This window comes from Fundulus heteroclitus, chromosome 4, assembly GCF_011125445.2.
Source record: "Fundulus heteroclitus isolate FHET01 chromosome 4, MU-UCD_Fhet_4.1, whole genome shotgun sequence".
In the NCBI taxonomy this organism is placed as follows: Eukaryota; Metazoa; Chordata; class Actinopteri; order Cyprinodontiformes; family Fundulidae; genus Fundulus; species Fundulus heteroclitus.
This window is the reverse complement of record NC_046364.1, coordinates 11480920-11484966: the sequence shown is the minus strand read 5'-3', so window position 1 is coordinate 11484966 and position 4047 is coordinate 11480920.

Genomic DNA, 4047 nt, shown 5'->3' with positions numbered 1-4047 from the left:
CTTTGCTTTGATTATGTTTCACTTTTACAGAAAACTGAATTTAAACCCAAGGCAGTCAACTATTTTTGCACATCGCACAGAAATTGGAAATATCTAAAATCCAGACTACAGACATCAGCATTAGAAGAATAGAGCTGAAACCAGGTGTTTACATATAATGGAAAAAAAAGAAGGAAGCTTTTTCTGCTTACTGTCAAGACGGTAAATGAGACCAAACCTTTCCTGCTTTAGGTCTGTTCGGATTACCAAAAGTATTTCTATTTGCTAAGCGCCAAAATGATAAGTGATCTTTTGTAAGCTTTAATTTGTCTTTTTATGTTGTTTTTGGACTAATGGCTTCTTCCTAGCTCAGTGGCATTACAGCCCATTTTAGGTACCGGACTTGTTCTTCAGCCAGTTGTCTTCAAAAGCTCTTTTGCTCTTGGGTTGATGCACACATTTTGCCCCAAAAGGCTTTCATCTCTCCTGAACTGTACCATGACTCGACGTATACATTTTTTTTCTTTTTTTTTATTGAAGCGATGAACTGGACACCTCCAGGCATCTGTGAATTGCACCCAAGGGTGAACCAGACATGTGGAGGCCTACAGTAATTGATGTCATACAATAAATAGTGTTTGAGGTGTTAAACTACATCCACAGGTGTGCCTTTCAAAGCCATGACCTCATCTGCTGAGCTTTTCCAAATAGTTTTAAAGACATACCCTTCTTAATGGATGTCATCTTCAAAGTTCAAAGGAAAGCAATTAAAAAAATAATAATAATAATATTTTGACCTTTAGCAAATAAATTGGGTAGTCTTAGCTGACCTAAAAAAAAGGAAAAGTTTCAGATGTTTTATTGTCATTCTATGTTGTATTTTTATACTGTATGTAAATATCTGCCTTCAGCTACGTGTTTTAGATTATTACCTTAACCTAATCATTGATTTGGCTGAAACTATAAAGTCAAAGGGAGGTTTTTTTTTTTTGTTTTTGTTTGTTTTAAGTGGCAGATCTGTCCTCTGTTGCAGGGATTCTGACAGAAGGAACTTCCTGTGTGAACTTTAGCTGCATTCCTGGAGCTCATTGCCGATTGGCTCCTTGTTCACTGGCAGAAGTCTCTCAGTAGAGGGTGGGATTTTTAATGTCTTTTTTTATGTTACATCTGTACAGTGTAGACATATGTAACGGGTAGAAGCTTAATGTCAGTGATGTTCCTGTAAATGTTAACCAAATAAAGCCCGTTTTGAAGGCTACGCTGCATGTTGTAAATACATTTAGTAACCATCTACAGCGTAGACCAGGATTCACCCGTGAGTGCTTCAGTGTGAAGTAGGGGAATCTTTTGCCTTCAGCTTGAAATTTTAGCGACTTGGGGCTTTTATTGCAGTTGGTTTCATTTCATCAATAAGTTATAAATCATCTGCTCAATAAGTTTTATATTGTATATGTTCAAGATAGCTTTATTTTTTTAGTAATTAACATAGTATCTGGTGTTGAAGTCGAACACATCAAATTCTCTTAATCTATTTTACTTGGTAAAACTGAGGCTGGGGATTTGTTAAAATAGTAATGACCAAAAAGATAGAAGCTAACATCCTTTTCCCCATTTGTGCAAGCAATCTGAAGGGTTATTTTTAGGCCCGAGCAGCGAAGCGCTGCGAAGGCCTATTGTTTCTGTGTTGTTTCTTATTATTATTATTATTATTATTATTTTTATTCTGCCCCCCTAAAGAGGGGCCTTTTTGGGGGCTTTATCATATTCAAAAACTCACCAAACTTTGCAGATGCATGGTGACTGTTTAAAAATTTTGTATTTTAAGGTCGTCACAAAAATCTAAAGAAAAATGCCTCAACGGCGCCACCTAGAAATTTTCAAAGGACCCTTTGCTATTCACTTACTTCATCGTAGATTAATGAAATTTTGTACAGTTGTAGATCTAAGCAAGACGCTCAGAATTTACAATTAACGTCATAGTGCAAATATCACAGGAAGTCGGCCATTTTAGATTGAAGGTCGTAATTTTACCTCATTTTTGACGTTTACAGCATTGGTATTTGATCGAACTCGTCCTAGGGATTTCGAGCGAGCGGCTTGAAACTCGGTCAGTCTGATCATAAGGCATGGCCAATTAAAAGTTATCAAAACAGTGAGTTTTTGAGCATGTTGAAGGGGCGTTAGCAGGGGTCAAAGTTCACCTACTCGCCACAAAACATAAAACTGTTATATCTCCTACACAGAAACACACAGAGGCACCAAACTTTCTGTAATTGATCATCATCGGGTCTTCTACAATATCCAATGGTCAAATGATGACATCACTTAGGCCACGCCCCCTGACAACAGGAAAAACTGTTATATCTCCTACACAGAAACACACAGAGGCACCAAACTTTCTGTGATTGATCATCATCGGGTCTTCTACAATATCCAATGGTCAAATGATGACATCACTTAGGCCACGCCCCCTGACAATGGGAAAAACTGCTATATCTCCTACACAGAAACACACAGAGGCACCAAACTTTCTGTGATTGATCATCATCGGGTCTTCTACAATATCCAATGGTCAAATGATGACATCACTTAGGCCACGCCCCCTGACAATAGGAAAAACTGTTATATCTCCTACACAGAAACACACAGAGGCACCAAACTTTCTGTGATTGATCATCATTGGGTCTTCTACAATATCCAATAGTCAAATGATGACATCACTTAGGCCACGCCCCCTGACAACAGGAAAAACTGTTATATGTCCTACACAGAAACACACAGAGGCACCAAACTTTCTGTGATTGATCATCATCGGGTCTTCTACAATATCCAATGGTCAAATGATGACATCACTTAGGCCGCGCCCCCTGACAACAGGAAAAACTGCTACATCTCCTACACAGAAACACACAGAGGCACCAAACTTTCTGTGATTGATCATCATCGGGTCTTCTACAATATCCAATGGTCAAATGATGACATCACTTAGGCCACGCCCCCTGACAACAGGAAGTGTCATGTTTTATTGTTAGCAGTCGCTATGTTACCCCTCTGAGCTAATCAACATGAAACTGTGTCCACAGACAGAAGACATGTTGCTGTGTTGTTGATTCCAGGCCCAACTGGATTCCATGTAGCAGTGCGGCATGGTGGCGTGGCGAAGTCACCTGAAACGCCGCTGCCATATGTCCAGACTTCCATAGGATATTGACAAATTTAATAAAAACTAACTTAAAATTACCTTAAAAAGACAACATTTTTAAAAGTCAAAAGGCTTATTTAATGCTTTGAGAACATCTCTTCTATTCGGCTACAAAATCAACTGGATTCGATGGAGCAGGGCGGCGTGGTGGCGTGGCAAAGTCACCTGAAACACCACTGCTATATGTCCAGACTTCCATAGGATATTGATAAATTTAATAAAAAGTAACTTAAAATTACCCTAAAAGGACAACATTTTTAAAAGTCAAAAGGCTTATTTAATGCTTTGAGAACATCTCTTCTATTCGGCTACAAAACCAACCAAAACAGGATGATCTTTTAAGCTATAACACCATTTTTAAGATGTCAATACATAGATTTTAAGCTGGTGGGTCGCCACTGCCTCCGTTGGCCAAATGCATCGCTGCATCAACTGATCTGCACCAGTTTAATCTCGTCATGGCAAAATTATTTTTTCTCTTCATGTGTGGCCCTAATACTCCATCGTAAGAACACCGCTGTCGTTACCGCGGGTCCTGGGAAAAAAAAAACGCTGCTCCTGGAGGGAATTTTTGATTATGCTCACGCATAGATGTGTAAAACTTCACATTGCAATTCAGACAGGCGCAGACTGCACCGTGCAGTTCATTTTAAAGAGGCAGTTTTGGCGCATATTCCGATAGAAACGGGCTGCGGGGAGCCTAAGTGTGTTGTCGTGGGCGTGTTTACCCGCTGCAGGTAACCGCTGTGAAACAATCAGAAAGATTTCCCTGATTAATAACATCTTTATGGCGCGCTAGACTTATTGTTACTATGTGCTGCTTTACCAGTTATCTCTCTCTCTCTCTCGCTCGCTCGCTCGTCATC